This window comes from Magnolia sinica, chromosome 9 (genome assembly GCF_029962835.1).
Source record: "Magnolia sinica isolate HGM2019 chromosome 9, MsV1, whole genome shotgun sequence".
NCBI lineage: Eukaryota > Viridiplantae > Streptophyta > Magnoliopsida > Magnoliales > Magnoliaceae > Magnolia > Magnolia sinica.
In genome coordinates this window covers 62,644,479-62,662,929 of record NC_080581.1, presented here as the reverse complement: position 1 = coordinate 62,662,929, position 18,451 = coordinate 62,644,479, and the positions used below count along the sequence as shown (strand labels likewise).

Below are 18,451 nucleotides of genomic sequence, written 5' to 3'. Positions count from 1 at the left end.
ACTCGACTCTCTCTCTCTCTCTCTCTCTCTCTCTCTCTCTCTCTCTCTCTCGCATGCATGCGTGCCACCATTAATTTTAGGGTTTGGATGAAGATCTGAAATAGGTAAGGGTCTAGATTTCATCAATTTCAACCTTAGTGATTTCCTAATTAGGGATTTACAATGTTGAAACCCTAATTAGGGATTTTTCTATGTTGTTTGATAAGAATACATAGAAACGATTTGTTGTGTGATACAGTTCTAATTTGTTCGATACTTCGTTTTGCAGTTTTTCGATCTGAATTCTGTTGGATTTCATGACAGGTGGAGTGTTTTCTACACTAGATTATGTAGTTAGTTTGAATTCTACTGGTTTTTTCATTTGGGACTTTGTGCTTTGGATTTTGCCATGGAAGGTGGCAGTGATCCGGAAGGGAGTCAGTTTCTGAGGTTTCTCTTTTCTCCATTTCTGTTTTTTTTTTCTTTTCATCTGAGAATTTTGAATTGTGTCAATATCTATGGAAAGAACTGTAGTTTTAGATTTTGAAGTTGTTAGTTATTGGAAAGATCCTTAACCACTCAACAGGGCCAAACAAATAAACCACAACAAGGTCTTCAAATCTGAGTTGTTCATAGTACATGGGCCACCCAGACTGATGTCAAATACAAATTGAAAACTGAGCTTAGTGGGCCAACTCTCGAACTGAGCATTCTATGATATCTCTATCTTTTAATCTTCACCGTTCCTTTAGAGGCCCCAAATCCATGGCTAGAACTGCATATTAAAGTCTGTTTATGTACCAAGTCATTGGTCACCACACCTGAATGTTGTCACAAACTTCTACATATAGCCAATCCTTTTCTGGAACTTACGGTCATTTTATCCTTAAAAATATCCACTACTCATGCAGCAACTATACACAAACTTCTACATATGGCCAATCCTTTTCTGCCTAAGTGTCATACGTGTATAACATTTGATCTGTTCAAAAGGTTTGATGGACCATAGTGATCATCATAGATAAAAATCGGACTTATCCACTCATCGGGTGGGTCACACTAGTACACTGATGATGATCATGGTATGGCCCAAACAAATGAAATGTTTAACACACATTATGTGAAAATTCATAAAAACTACATATTGATATGATCATAAGATATTCAAATGGGTATTTCTTTTTTGGAATAAACTGCCTGAATACAATCTGTTGTGGATTAATTTTTGAGCATTTTCCTTCAAAATATATGAATTTTAATTAAAATTATAAAAGCATTAAAAAAGTAGAATCTCAGGTAAAGCTGGTCATATGTGATCATTCCTGTCCTTGATTAAATTTCTTAAGGTTCCGTACATTTGTATCTTGTCAAGATCATTCACCATTTTAAAACATGCATACTATTTTTGGACATGCATAGACCCATATTGGTTGATGATATTTGGCATTTGTGAAGAATTTCAATACTCTAGCAATGTGTGATGGATGATACACATGCACTTAAAATTTTAAAATATGTGTCATGCAAGTAATTTAGATTAGATGGTAAATCAATATGAGCTCTAATTCATTAACCATGTAGATATCGGCTGTAGATTTTGATGATCATGAACCCTTTATGGATATTTTATTAATTCTCAGTGTTTAGTGTTATTTTGAATTTTCATTATGAGTTTGTTGAGGGGTGATTCTTCTTTGAAATTTTGAGATTGATTGCATGTTGAATGCCAATGAACATTTGTGGGGTTTTTTTCTCTTCTCTAAGAAAGTTACTTTTCTGATAATTAATGATCAGGTTTATTTCAACCCATACCTAGCCTAGGCCATTAATATCTGGTCAGGTTCAAGTTGAAATGAGCTGGGTCATGTTGGCCTCAGTCAAGCCTTTGTAATTTCTAATTCCCTAGTTAATATAGATTTTGTGCAACCACAATACCACATGTTTTCTCTGCGCAACCTCTTATACCTATGAAGGCACTTAATTTAATGGATTTGATATTGAATTTCGTATGCTTATAGGAGTTGAGGCTAGGGGCTTTATATTCGGCTCTCCAATTGTGTTAGTGATTGGTGCAAAGTTTGTTCCCTTCAAAAAATCAAGAAAATTGCCAGGTATTATTCATCAATCTCTTCCATAAATAATTGATCTTCTTTAATTTATATTTTTGTCACTTCATTTATATGCTTTCCTAGAGGCCCAACTTATAACTCCTCAGAACCCACTCTGTCGTAAGATATTACGGTGTATGACGGTTTCCAGCAGGTTAGTTACAAGTTATTATATAGAGTTCGTTGGACATCTTCTATTTTGGTAAATGGTGTTAATAGTTAGTCGGATGATGAATGATAGTTGTGATTGTGAATGACAATAAACAACTTATTATATATATATATACACATGTTATCCTTGGAGGATTTATTTTTTAAGGGGACATGATATTTTTGCAGCCTATAGTATAGTGCCCCAATATTGCTCGTATGTTACTAGTATGTAATAGATATTACTAGGTTAATTTATCAAAAAAAAAACTATTTCTTTAGTTTAAAATGCATTTTGTTATTATTTAGTTAGATGATGAATGCCAATTGTGATTGATTATGTTATTGTTTAAGTATAGGACAATTGGTTGCCTATTTGAGAATTTTTATATGGCCAAGTCTAGATATAGTGTGCTTTTGGAGGCATAAAAATTTTCAAATTGTAGCACGTTTGGACAATTCAAGGTTGGATAGATTAGAATGCTTTTGGTTCCCTGATTTAAATGCACAAGCTAGTTCTGCATTGTATTTATCTTTTTCTCTCTGGTTACGTTTCTTATATTTATTTCTAATGTCGAATATCCTCACATTATGTGGATACTTGACATGGGAATCAAATACAAGATCAACGTATCCGGAGAGACATGGGGAGATTCTGCCAGAATTTCAGTGTGGGCATTTAAATGGGAACATCAAAGTATTACAATCTATCCAGTCTTGGATGGGTGACTGATTTAGTTAGTCAATTAGAGATACCATTAGGGATTTTATTAGATGCCTAAATCGTTGTCGCTTGTGGGGTGAGCAATAATGGTGCTTGTTTCATTGTAATTTGTCTCTTTAGTACTATTCCTTAAATTTCTCTTATACCCATTCTAGTTTATCTCTCCTAGGAAGCTTTGTCGGGCTCACGTTGTATTTCAACTACCTTGTCGAAGTAGTCGAGGAACATAGTGATGGATAAGAGTTGGATTCATTTATCAAGATATCTCAATAACTTCTCTTTCCAATTGTTGTGGTCCAATGGTTAAGATGCATTGTTTGATATGTCCTCCAATTGCATTGAATGATTTAGGGTAAGCAATGCATACTTAAGTGGAGCTACTGAATTCCTAGACTTTGCATTTATAAATACAAGTGATAGAGGGAGGATCCTATATCCATGTAAGAATTGCAATAATAACTTCTGGGTATCTCGACAAGAAGCATACGATCATATCGTGTGTGACGGATTTAATACTAGTTATACTCATTGTCGTTTTCATGAGAAAGCTGCGTCTTCTTCTATGCTTGATTTGGATCCAAACAATGATATGCATGAACTTTTACACGATGCATTTAATTTTTCAGGATCGGATGATCAAGAGAGTAATGCAGCATATAGACCTACACAGGGGCTTAATACCGAAGCACAACAATTTTTTAAATTAGTAGAAGATGCCGATAAGGAATTGTACCCGGGCTGTAAGAAGTTTAGTAAGCTCTCTTTTGTTATTCGACTATATCACATAAAGTGCCTTGGTGGATGGAGTGACAAGTCATTTACAATGGTACTTGAATTGCTAAAGGATGAACTTCCCAAAGGTGAAACCTTATCAAGGTCTTTCTATGAAATCAAGAAGATTATTGGGGACTTGGGCCTAAAATACAATAAAATTGATGTTTGTCCCTATGATTGTATGTTGTATTGGAAGGAGGCTGTCGACAAGCAATCATGTGGTATATGTGGTGCCTCCAGATGGAAAACATTTGAACATTAATCAGATGACGAGGCGACTTCTTCGACTACCAAAGAGAGAAAAATTTCAACTAAAATATTACGCCATTTTCCTTTGAAAAAAAGGCTTCAGAGGTTGTACATGTCATCTAAAACAGCGTCCTCTATGAAATGGTATTATGAGTGTCACACCAAAGATGGAATGTTAAGGCATCTGGCTGACTCCCCAGCATGGAAACTTTTGACCACAACCATCTGACCTTTTCATCGGATAGTCGTAATGTTAGACTTGGGTTAGCAGCTGACAATTTCAATCCATTCAAGACAATGAGTATTGCTCATAGCACATGGTGGGTTATTCTGATACCATATAACTTACCATGGATGTACATAAAGCAATCTTATTTCATGATGTCCTTGCTTATTCCTGGTCCTTTTGGACCTGGCAATGATATTGACGTGTATTTTCAACCTTTAATAGATGAGTGAAATGAATTGTGCGAGGTTGGCATAGACACTTATAATGCCTCAAGCAATGAAATATTTCAAATGCGTGTAACATTATTGAGGACTATCAGTGACTTTCCTGCATATGAAAACTTGTCTGGATGGAGCACTATAGGACGCCTTACTTGTCCTTACTGTAACAAGGATACTTCGTTTAAATACCTGAAGCATGGTCAAAAGTTTTGTTATATAGGCCATCGTCGATTCTTAGAACTTGATTATATATTTAAAGGTAATAGCAGATCTTTTAATGATATAGAAAAATTTAGTGAGGCACCAATTTTACTATCTGGGTCTAATGTGTTGGATCAGTTATAAGGAATTAATTTCACATTTGGGAAGAAGACTCCTGGCATTTATGGGCACAAGAGAAGACGAGAGGATAATGCGAAAGATCGATATAACTGGAAGAAGAAGAGTATCTTTTTTAATTTTTCGTATTTAGAGCATAATTTGTTGTGGCACAATCTAGCTGTGATGCATATTAAAAAGAATGTGTGTGACAATATGCTCGGGACATTGTTAAACATTGAAGGGAAAACAAAGGACAGTTTAAAGGCATATCTCGACATGCAATATATGAGTATAAGATAAACATTGCACCCAAGGCAGCTTTCATCGAACAAAACATATTTGCCACCTACATGCTTTACCATGTCATCGAGTGCGAAAGATGATTTTTACAAAGTTTTGAAGTGAGTGAAAGTTCTAGATGGTTATTCAGCCAATATTTCACGATGTGTGTATCTCAAAGAGCGTAAAATTTCAGGGCTCAAGAGTCATGACTGTCATGTTATGATGCAGCAATTACTTCCGGTAGCAATACGAACAACATTGCCTAAGTGCATGAGCTTAGTCTTGCTTGAATTGTGCAATTTCTTTAGGTGCATCATCATCCAATCAAACTTAAAATTAATTGAAGGAAAAATGCCATTCATATACTTATATTTGCAGTATAGTTATAGTTATCCTGAGACATAATTTTCATGACCTTTTCTTCAAAAAAAAAAAAAAAACCTTATCTCAACTGCATGTAATCTAAGTAGCCATAACCAATTTTTCTAGTAAGAGTAGGAATCCCAAAGCAAAGTATTTTTCTCATGGCCTGACCCAAACTCAGCCTTAACCACAGAGAAATACAACAAACGAAGTAAGGAAACCAAAGAGCCATGCATATGAGCTAAGAGTATCTGGCATTGCAGAGCTCATAAAGGAGGAAACCAAAGAGCCTAATGCCATTATTATTTTCTTTCTCAAATAGAATACCCATGATGGATCATTGTGGAGGGTCATGACAAGATGATTGTGGTAAACAAACTAATATTGAAACCCGCACATCCTGACAAGGAGGCCTCGTTTTATTGCTGAACTCATATTCCTTTTAAGTTGCACAAATCATGGTTTAAACTATATAACATATATTATAACATTCTTTTGAATCAGTTTCAGAAAAGCTAAAAGTTTTTTCACCATAAGCAACAACAAAGGCCTTGTTTCACATGTCATTCACATCACCTCTTCAACTGCTTTTTCTATAAGGCGTTCTAAGTACTTCAACGCCTTGATTTCTACCTGTGCATCTACCAATTCCCTATCTTTATCTGCTATATATATATAGTAGATAAGCTCGACCTCACGATAAGCTCCCGTGAGGTCAAGCTGTGTGGGCCCCACCGTGATGCGTGTCGACCATCAACACCATGCATTTGATGGGTCCCCTCTAAATTATGGGATATCCCAAAAATCAGCCGTATACGGAACTCAGGTGGGCCATAACATCTAAAATCATGTGAAGACATGCCAAAAACATATAAAAGCACTAGTGGGGCCCACCTGAGTTTTGAATGCTGCTGAAACTTGGTCTGAACCCTCATCCAAGTGGGACACACATAATGGATGGGCTGGATTTGCAAACCACATCTCGGTGGGCCCAAAAAATGATTATGAATATTTTAATGGTGCACGGCCCCTCCCCACTTCTGTATGTGGTGTGGCCCACACAAGTCACGGATTGACTTGATTTTTGAGACCTAGGCCCACGATGGAATGCTGCATCTGATTGATGGGGTAGATGTTCAAAACGCATCATGGTGGGGCCCACATAGCTCAACCTCATGGGACGGTCCCATCAGCTCGAGCGCATAGTACCTTTTCCCTATATATATATATATATATATATATATATATATATATATATATATATATATATAAGGAAAAAAATCCAATCAATATCAAAGACAAAAACCATCAACCTTGGATTACATAGAAACAAATAAACTAATAGACAATCAACATTAGCACAACACGAGGCAGACCACTGAGACATGCCATCATATCGACAGTTCAGATCGCTCCACTGGCATGTCCCTGGCTCCTAATTTTACTTTTAAAAGCTCTAGAGGTTTCTTTCTCAGCATTTAAATGTCAAAGAAGCAAAGTTACCATATGAAGTCTAAAATAGACTTGTTTGACACATGTATAAGCATATGGATATCCAAGCAAAAACCTATGAGTGCAAAGAAATGAAAGAAACCTTCATTGATACTTTGCAATAAGACAGGAACATCAATATTATTGTGATATCTGTAAAAAATGGCACAGATCTTCAATGGGGGAAAATGTTCTTCAATCCAATAGTCAGTTTCTGGATGCTAGCAGAATATATCAACCTATGTGCATGCACACAAACATCGTACATGTGGCACAAACATGCATCGATTGAATGCTAGAAAGAGTGCTAGTATCAACAGACAAAAATCTCACTAGGAATAAACAAATATACCAAAGAGGTATAAAACACCTATGGTTACCAATACGAAGGCTTGAGGAGCTTCCAAAGTAAGCTTCATCATCCAGATTGTCATCCTCCTCATCCTCATACTAATAGATAGCTTCTTGTTCGTAGGAGGCTTCTTCTTGAGACTCCAATGGTAGAGGCACAAACCAAGTGGCTTTAATGAGCAGCCAAACACTCTCCTCGAACATGTAATCATCAAAATGAAATGCCACAACAATGGGTCAGACCCATTACCTAGGCATACTCATTCAAACTAGTGAACATGTTGGTTAGCCTAAAGTTCAGGGGTGTTGTAAACAGGCCCTTATGTTGTTACTATCAACTTGATGTAAGTATAACAGACCTATATATTAGTGAATTAAAAGTATACAAAAGGTTGAAACCTTACACCGGTTGCTAGGTAGGTAGCCAGATTAATTGAATTCAAAATGTTGGCTATAGTTGCAAGAAGCAAAAAATATTGGGGAAACATTGTAGTTAGCAACTCAACTCCAATGCTCAAGCTGAATAAGATGGAATCTGGAGATACTCCACCAGAAAAAAAAAAAAAGCGAATAGAAGAAATAATAATAATAATAATAATAAGTGTGGAAACCTGTTTCACATTGACCGGAATGCAGGAAGTACATGAAAGTGGCTCCAAATGGCAAGTGAGCTCTTTTGTTCATTATGAAGACATGAGCTTGTCACCTTCCATTTGATCCAATGACCATGCTACTCAATGCAAACTTACTTCAAACACACCCTCAAAGTGTCTCCATAAACTACCTTTTGGTAGATATGGCTTAAATGCTTTGAAGGTTTAATGTTTGTACCAACCGTTTGAACCATTTTTCCCATGACCCAGTTACAAAATAAAAAAAAAATTATAGGATTGACTATTGTTACACCAATTAAGTGATCTTGATCGTCGATTCAGTATGATTAGGAACATTCCACTAATTAGACCCTACCTTGGATTACCATGGTGCTCAAGGACTTCAATATGACAATCTTAGCCATCCATTATATGAAATGTGACTATAAGATTCTGAGTGTTTTGCGATGGAGCTGATTAAATGAGGATTTAGTTTTGTTAGGAAAAATAGGTTTAGGTTTTTCCTGGTTTGTTCAATATTTTCATTACTTAGTTCTACCAATCCAATGTTTATTTTGGAACAGTAAATTGTAATGATAATGAAACCATGCAATGTTACTACAGATCTGGTTCTCGACATTGTGATGCACCCGGAGAAAGTGGAATGGCAGAGTTTTCTTGGGTGCCATTAAAATAAATCTATTTCTAATGATACAATCCTGTTTTATGATGTGAGTAGGCAACGAGTGGATAACTTAAGGATCATTTTTAGATGGTTTGAAATAATGCTGGACCCAAAAATCAATTAACTCAGAAAACAAAAATGATGGGGATTCGCAAGAGAGAGAAGGATGTGAGCACTGTCATAGGGAAATTTGGATGCAAGGCTTGTTGCCTTCCAAAGACTTACCCTGGCTTACCCCTATGCATCAGCCTGTTCATTTGTGGGATGACATGGCAGAATAAATTAAATTAAATTAAAAACACATCCTTTTTTTAAAGCCCCTTGGGAAAAATCAAAACCTTTTTTTCCATACAACCACACCCAACCAGTAACTCCACGACCTAGGTAGAGACAAAAATTAAAAATAAAAAATGAAAAAAGTAAAATCACATCTGCATATTTCAGTGAATCAAAGCAATAAAATTAACAACCAATATCCCATGCCAGATTTTCTATAAGAAACAAATCCAACCCTCATTTTCAAACAAAAGCGAAACAATAACCTTAATATTTCATAATCGGGATAAAAAAAATGCAAACCAACAGCCAATCCTATCCACATATTTTGACAAATTGAAGCAATAGGCTACGAGATCTAATGCAAAATGCCTCAAATCAAGCAGAAAGAAATCCGGTATCACAGATCACATAAATCACCAGATTCTAACCAGAGAAAAAGGGGGGAAATGAGATCAAATGATTCCAACCATGGAAATTAAGGAGGAAAAAAAAACTTAGTTGTAAAAACCGCACGAATAACCTTTTTTAGATTGAATAAAGGAAATACTCAAATCAAGCAGAGAGAAAAAAAAAAAACCTAGACTGTATCATAATCACATAAATCAGCCAATTCTAAGTAGTGAAAAGGCAGAAACATCAAATTAAGAAAATAAGAAAAAAAACATAGATTATTGAAAGAACGCATGCATCAACGGATCTCCACCAAAAAATGGAAAAATTATTATTGATTTTCTAGGAAAAACGAGAACAATCACTTCAAACCAAAGCAAGAAACAAAAAATGACCAAAATTCTACAACAAATTCAAACAAAAGGCTGGAAAACTAATCTGAAGCTTCATATTCATGAAAATCTCAATGAAATTACTTCAAACAGGTCATTGGAACCGCTCCTTTTCAAATCTGAACATTTTTCTATGGAGAATCTCTTGATCTTAGGGCCAAAGAGCATGCATTTTCACATGGGAACATCTTGAATTCTATCTATATAGAGATCTTCTTCTACTCCTTATTCTCCTTCTTATGGCGAAAGGGGGTTTTAAAGATTGAGAGATGGGTTTTGGGAGGTCTGCTGCATGCAGGAGAAAAGGGCGAACTGAGATGGAGAGGCTAAGCGCATGAGGGAGAGCGGGAGATCGAGAGAGGGTGAGGGAGATGGAGAGGCTGAGTGTGAGAGAGAGAGATTGAGAGATGGGTTTTGGGAACTTTGCAGCGCATGGGAGAAGAGGATAGACTGATTTTGGATTTGGGAGGGTGCGTTTTGTTTTAGGAGGGGTGCATGACGGATGGGCCCTAAATCATTTGGGTTTTAGGACAGTGGGGCCTACCTTGATGTATTTTATTTATCCACTCCATTCATTAATTTTAAAATATTATTTTAAGTATTGATGAGAAAAATGAGTCAGATCAAAGTTGTAAGAAAACCACATAACATATTAACCATAGAAATTTAATTTTTATTATTTCTTATGGTGTGGTCCACTTAGATCCTTAATCTACATAATTTTTGGGCTCATCAATTGAAATTGTATATCAAAATTGATGGGCGGCTTAGATCAAAAAAATATATTCCAATGGGCCCCATGGAGCCCCTTAAGCAACATCAATATGTAATAAGGCTCTGGCGAATATGTAGGTTTTAGCTACGGATTAATTATGTTTTAGCTATGGATTAAATCTGTAGTTTAATTGCTATGGATTTAATCCGTACCCAAAAACTTTAGCTACGGCCACAACTCCTAGCCTAGGCATTGCATTAGTGCGCAAGACACGGCGTTGAAACCGCAGCGATAGTGCGGTCTCAATGGTACAGGTTTCGAGTCGAGCCGACTCAGATCTTCGGGATGTGACTTAAGGTTGTGTGCAAACACTGTTTACAGGTTGCAGGTTGTCAAAATTCAATGGGGTGGATCGCGTGGGTCCAAGGAATAGTATAATACTAGGATACGGGCCTTACAGCTCTCCCCTCCTAATAAAAATTTCATCCTCAAAATTTGCACTATCACGCAACCAGACATAACTCATAAGGGAAGAGGAAACATAATACTATATATATCAGAACACAATACAATGTACAATTGAACATCGAAGAGATGGGGATAACGTTCGTGAATCTCAACCTCTCGTTCCCATGATACCTCATCTACACTATGATGACTCCTACTGAACCTTAGATTCTGGTCGAAAATGATCAAAACTAGATACTTTGCAGCCTCACAATCTCATCAATAATAAGACGATCCTAAGGCCTAGTTGCACGAATCGTCGACGACTCCTCCTGATGACTGAGGGTCTTGTTGGGCTGCATAAAGTCTTCGTTGTGCCTATTAGGGAGGTGTATGTCTCCTCTATGGTCGTTGCTATTGTTGGGGTCTCGATGTCAGGTACTATCGTCACTGCTGCTGCCATGGGAGCTGCTGCTGAGGACAGGGTCACTCATGCCTGCGATGCTCTATCCCACTGCATTCGAAGCAAACACTTAAGAACAGTCTCAATGGTGGTGTTAAAGGTGCTATTGGCACTCGAAAAGATAGACGGTTCTTATGCCTCTGCGGCGGTCGATGCTACTGCTGGGAGATACTGGAAGGGGCCTCCCTCTTCCAGTCTCCTCTCTAGTCATGGACCCGCTGGGAATCGGCCCATTCTGCCTCATATATTAGGCCCGTTGTACGACTTGCTCAAATGTCGGGAGCATGTGTCCAATGACATGACTTCGAAGGCCACATCATAAGCGGCACTCGAAATGGCGGGCCTTCCGCTCCTCATCAACTACTAGGTATGGTAAGAATCTCAATAATGCGACGAATTAGGCCTCATATTAGGACACCGACATGTCCCTCTGTACAAGAGTTTCAAACTTAAGTGTGCGCTGCTGATAGGTGTGTTTCCGGAAGAGCTTTCGGTTGAATCAATCCACAAAGTCCTCTCATGTCCACTCGAACTTGTCCCTTGCTGCTTGAGCAACTGATGTCCACCAGTGCTCAACCTCTCCCTGAAGAAGAAATACTATCAATGGGACCCGCTGCCAAGTCGTTCACCTCATGATATCAAAGATCTTCCCCACCTCAGATCTCCATCTCTCCTCTCCTGACAGGTTGGGCTCTCATTGAACACGTGGGGGATCAAGCCACCTGAAGTCATGTAGAAGGGAGCTCACGCGCTCTTGCTTAGTCTGGGCAGATGCATCTGCTGGTTGCCTACCCCCACCCCTGAAGAATTGCAATCATTGCCTGCAGCATCTGTTATATTTGATTCGTGCTCACCAATACGGTCAGGGCCGCATTGGTCTCAGATGCGGGGGCCGCATTGGCTTGCTCTCTCAGGCGTCATGTCCTATAAGAAGGGACAAGGGGGCTACTAGCCTTAAGCAATCTTGAATACACACACGATAGGGAGCTATATCAGAAGGTTTCTAAGTTATTTGAACTCGGGGACCTAATCATTCTAAGTTCTTAACAATCATATAGTGAAGTGTAGTTATCAGCAGATATGTGATGTTATCCTCAAGTATTCTCAAGTAATGTTCTGATACTAACTTCTGTCGCGTCCTAAACTCAGAAACCGGGCTTACAAAATTCCTAATCGCCGAATCCGATAGCGACAACCTCTGTGGTACCCCATTATCGGCTCTCGGCATCCACAAGCTAGATTCCGATCCTGGGAACATATAAGGAGGATTTTTTTTATATGAATTTTTTTTGTCAGGGACCATAGCCATAAGCATAACCAAGTCATAAAAACATCATCACCACAGATCCACTTATAAAATCATTCGAGTACAATGCTAAAAGGGAAATACATATATGAAACAAAAACTCCAAAGCTCTAGCACATGCTCCTGTCTCAATGCTACTACAACCTAATGTCACCTGCATGCAACGGTTGTGCATAAACTTATAAGAAGCTTAGAGGGTGGTGTATGTGTGTGCAATGCACGTGCCAAGCATATAAATATCAAAGTAAGCGAAAAATACTGGCAAGTCCATATCGTTTGGGTATAAGGACATAATAAATCAAATGTCAACTGCTAAGGATGCGATGCAGATCGACTATGCAATGTGGAGCCATAGTAAGCCAAATGTCATATGTTGAGGATGTAATGCAATATACAAATAAAAAAATGACAAAACTGGAGTGTGTAGTTGGGATGATAGTATGTGGTATCGCAAGTTGTAGGGCTCATCACAAGGGACTTCTATTCAAACCATTCCCATTCATAAATTTGGATACCTAGACTCGATGTGGTAAACTGCTGATCTCAAGTTGGTCGCGTACATAATCGAAATCATGGCCATTGTGAAGGTACACATAATGATTTAGTTGTACACCACCAGCTCGAGTGGATAGTAAATGAATGAATGAATGAGTCAAATGTTGAGTACGCAACTCCTACTCCGTAAGTCCACATATCAGTACCGTACATCTTTGGGATATCACCGAGGTTTAGTACACTCTACACCAGATTGTCACCCCATCACGCGCAATTAAGTGAGTGGGAGAGACCTCACTACTCGTGTGGCCAGTAGTCTGCCAATATCTACCCGGCACATTGATAACGGACCCATTTCTGAGCTGGTCAAATTTAGCCTAGCTTTGCCCCTTACCCTCATGCGAATAAGGCCACACCCCCTTCCAACTGACCATGACACAGTGGGAGACACGACCTATTGATATTCAGCACTCAGGCATTCATGTATCCACTCGGTCTAGACGTTGGATCATCCCTTGGACACGTGGGTTTATGGACTTTCACCCACGGACATCCAAAGTGCCCATATGCTAAGTAACAAATATTTTGGGTGTCCCATCGATCATCCACGATATGCCTGTGAAGGCCACAGCCCTGGTGTTGCTAGGGCGTATAGTGATCATGTGACGCAAAATGCGAGATGCATGAGTCATACCATCCAGTCATGCATCAACCTGCGCGTATCGAGCGATCATGTGGGACAACTCCGTCTCATAAGGAGTCCTATAAATATCTCAGCCCAATGACATATTCTATGATCAATCATTCCTCATAACAAACATATAAATGATGTGTATGGGCATATGCCATGACATTATACTAAGCATGCTCTCAGTGTGACCTACTAAACAAGGTTTGCTAGCATGTTATCAGTTATAAATAACAGACAACAATGGACCACAATCGGCCTAAACTGATATATCACATATCAAGAGTAGGAGCTAAATGACATACTCCTACAACTATAGGAGTCCTTAACGTTCGCCTAATATGGGAACATGGGACATATCACATGGACTCCTATAGTTGTAGGAGTGACACTAATATAACAAATATCCTAACGTGCGGTCCACACGGGGGGGGGGGATCTAGCCCATACATCGAGATAGGCTCTATACAGTGGATATCACATATTCTTCCATCTACGGTGAGAGGTTTTGACGTATTCTCCTACAAATAACGGATGGCCCAGATGGCATACCTTCATCAAGGATGGGCCTCATGGGATAAGTCTAATAGGCATTCAACAAGGTGAGTTAAGAGGGTGACACTTCGTATAATGAGTGGCGTCCTCACCCTCTCTATCATGAAATAAATTGGGCTTTCCTATGGGGGCCTGGTATGAATACAAAGTGGCTTTGGTGGGGTTCATACATCTAGGACTATGTGTCCTTATAAATGTATCGGGTAGTCCTCTCATCATCTAAGTGGACCTTGGGTTTGGTCACTAAGCTTGGGCAAAACATGTATCTAGATGGGCCATATTTCCTATGAAAGGCTCGGTGTGAACACAAGATGGGCTCCAAGGTTTGGGTAGTCCTATAGGGTATGGTGGAAAGCATCATTATCAATGGGGGGCCCAACTGTTTTGGGATAGCCCAATAAGGTAAAGGTGGAAACAGGCTTATTAATGGACCCTAGGGAGGTTTACAACATGGACATTTAACCACCATTACCTCCTAGTGTGCAGCCCATTTGGGAATGAAATCTAACTTACAATGGGGCCCACAACCCTTATACAATTTGGAAAATGAATGGGTAGCACGAATATAATCACATACACCATGGTGGGCCTCATGGGGGCAGCCCATGGCCCAGAAAAAAAGAATAGATGGATAGGGTACATACAACACATACATCATGGTGGGCCTCATGGGTCAGCCCATATGCTTTGGAAGAGGGATGGACAACAGGTATAACACATACAACATGGTGGGCTTTAAAAGTCATCCCATGATTCAACAAAATGGATGGGCAGCGTATACATATATCACATACAACAAGGTGGGCTCCAGTGGCTGGACGTTCAGTCCATCTTGGCCTGCTGGACGTCCACAACTGGACGACTTAGCTACAAATATGTATGGTAAGCCTTACAAAGTACTAGGGGCCCATGGCCCTGAAAATGGCCTAACAGTGTGTATGGAACATATACATCAAGGTGGGCCTCTACCCAACATAAATGGGCTGCATGGATATAAAATATACAACAGGTGGGCCACTTGCTGAAATTTTTGATCAGTCTCATTCGCTGGCCCATGGCCTCAAGGTAATATGAAAGATTGGATGGGATGGCCTGGACGGAATACATACTTCATGGTGGTTTGTACACATCACAAGGGAGGGGGGGTTGGATCTCACTAGATGAGCAATGTGAATACAATACATACATCAGGGTTGGCTTGCTGCTGCACGGTCAGTCTAACATCATCCACTACAAGAAATTGGTCTTTTACCGATGAAATTTTTCGTCGGCAAATGATGTTTTTTCATCGGTAATGAGTTATATCGACGAAATATGTTATTGGAAAATTTGTAGGTAAAAGACCGTGGTTAAAGACTTTTACCGATGAAAAATCAAATTGTCGGTAATGGTAAGACTTTTACCGACAAATTTTTTGGTAGGTAAAAAACGTTGATGAAGCTTTTACCTACAAAAGTTTTTGTAGGTAAAAACTGTGGAGATTGTTCATTGGCAATAGTAAGACTTTTACCGAAGAAATTTTTCGTAGGTAAAAAATCTTGTCGAAACTTTTACCTACGAAATTTTTCCTAGGTAAAAACTGTGGAGATTGTTCGTCGGCAATGGTATGACTTTTACCTATGACATTTTTCATAGGTAAAAAAATGTGGATGAAACTTTTACCTATGAAATGTTTCGTAGGTAAAAATGTGGATGAGTCTTTTACCTATGAAAATTTTCATAGGCAAAAAATGTGGATGAAACTTTTACCTACTAAATTTTTCGTAGGTAAAAATGTGGATGAATCTTTTACCTATGAAAGTTTTCGTACGTAAAAAATGTGGATGAAACTTTTACCTACGAAATTTTTCATACGAAAAAAATGTGGACGAAACTTTTACCTACGAAATTTTTTGTCAGTAAAAGTCTCTTTTTTTTTTCAAAATTCAAGCAAAAATTTCTTATATACACTTGTTACAATATATTTCATCATATTCACATTCACATCTATCTAAACACAAACGACATCCATTCAAACATAAACCACATCCATACATACACAAAAAATCTTATCAATATCACTTTCATCCACGCACAAATACATATAAGTTTAACATTCATATATAAAATAAATCATAAATAAAATATAAAAAATCACAAAGATGAAGGCGGAGGTGGTGGGGCAGCGGTGGGTAAGCGTGCAGCGAGAGCCTGAAACATCTCCTCTATCCTTCACTAATACTCCGCCCACGTCTCCTCGATCCTCCTCTCCTACTCTTCCCTCTGCCTCTCTTGCTCCTCCCTTTGCCTCTCTTGTTCCTCCCTCTGCCTCTCTAGCTGGTCTTTGATCTTGTCGACAATGCCCCGTAGCTGTTGAACCTCTCTCTATGTGATATCAACTCAACATCGGGCGCTCTCGCCAATGACGGATGAACTAGAGGTAGATCTAGCGGGTGTCATGAGCTTGGCACCATAGCCAAGCCCACGCACATATTTAGAACGGGTGCTAAGTACCTCGCTTAGGATCTCTGGCTCACTCTGCTGGGTACCATTGGGAGTGGGCTGACTGCGTAAGGTGTCCATCGCTGCCTATAATGAAAATATATGAATTTTCGTAACTAATGACATTATTATAATTCAATGCAATTAAATTTTACAATGTAAGGATTTTTACCCAATTCTTGCTGGCTCTAGGATGTACCCAAGTTCCCATCGCCTACCGACAATGAGTCCCTCTTTAGGGGTCTTCTGGTCCGGGCTCTTAGCCAGTGATGAAATCTTGCTGCGCAATCAAAAGGACAATATAGTTAATATAAATGCATGGAAAGAATTATTCAACTTAATAATCACCAGTAATTTCTTAGCATGTCATGACGAAGTTGTACAAATGACTTTGAACTAGCTACGTGGTTCACTTCTAACTTTCCCCTCTTGTTAGAATTTATTTTGTTCCTCTTCTGAATACATTATTCATAATACATTGTTATTAATTGCGAATTTAATTGTTAACTTATCGTAAATATATAAATATTACCTAAAAAGACTCATACGAAAATCTCTCGCAGAGTATCTGTCAGTCGTCAATGGTCATGTGTGGCGGTGCAGATAGTACAGCCTTCTCGTTGCTCCTACACCGCTTATATAGCTGGTGTAAGTCACTGTGGTACTCCTTAAACTGCTCATTAACCATGTCATTGATGGCATGGGAAATGTACAGAACACACAAATCTATGACAAATTTATCCTATAGTTTCGTAAATAATAGATTAAGGTAAAAAATTTATTAAGAAAATAACTTAATCGTAATTGAACTTTTACAAAATAAAATTTAATTTAGTAAAATTTACCGTAAGGCACCGACAGATGAGCTGCCGCATATCATTTGTCACGTCTACCCAACGAGGGGTGCAGAGGGGATCAGAGATCGGCATAAGACACCGACCTCTGATGTAAATAACCTGGCATTATTCCCAATAGGTCTAAAGCAGTCCCGTGGGAACTCTGTTGTCACACTACCCTCACGCGTAAGTCGCTCTAAAACTAACCCCCGCGTGAGTCCACGTCCTCGTCGGTTGGTCGACGATGCTGTAGTAAAAGAAATATATAAGTCTAAACATAAACAAAAGTCATTAAAAGAAATATATTTCTAGACTTACATGCGGTACCCATTCACTACCAAAAAACTGAGCAAAGGCTACGGATAAAAGCCGTAGCTAAAGGCCTATGGCTAAGGTTTTAGTCCGTAGCACGACCATAGCCATAGGTGTTGTAGCCATAGGTCTAAAACCTATAGCTACGGATTTAATCCGTAGCTATAGCTCACCATAGCTACAGATATAATCCGTAGCAATCATTTCTGTAGTGAAAAGTACATATAACTACGGATAATATTTGTAGCTAAAAGTAGTGTTGGATCCGTAGCAATATGCCGAATTTAATAACAACTACAGTTGTCAGATTACAAGCTACGGTCAATATCCGTAGCTATTCTCTACATTAAAAAAATATTATCATTCATTCAATTACCACCTACACAATCATTCATTCGTTCAACTACAATCATTCATTCAATTACCACCTGCACACTCATTCATTCATTCATTCAATAATGCATCAATTACAATCCTTCATTCAATCAATTACAATTATAATTACAATAATGCTGAGAATACAAAGAAAAGGTCATCATCCTTTTCTTGGTGAGTCTGGTCCCCAACTGATT

At 38.6% G+C, this 18,451-nt stretch overlaps 1 long non-coding RNA gene across 1 annotated transcript; it reads right to left on the bottom strand.

Moving 5' to 3' along the window:
* Positions 1-5,733: 5,733 nt before the first annotated feature.
* LOC131256361 (uncharacterized) lies at positions 5,734-7,562 on the bottom strand. The gene is made up of 3 exons (XR_009176771.1): positions 7,225-7,562; positions 6,995-7,130; positions 5,734-6,062 (listed from the first exon to the last, which is right to left on the bottom strand). It is a non-coding gene; the product is annotated as an uncharacterized LOC131256361 (long non-coding RNA).
* Positions 7,563-18,451: the final 10,889 nt, after the last annotated feature.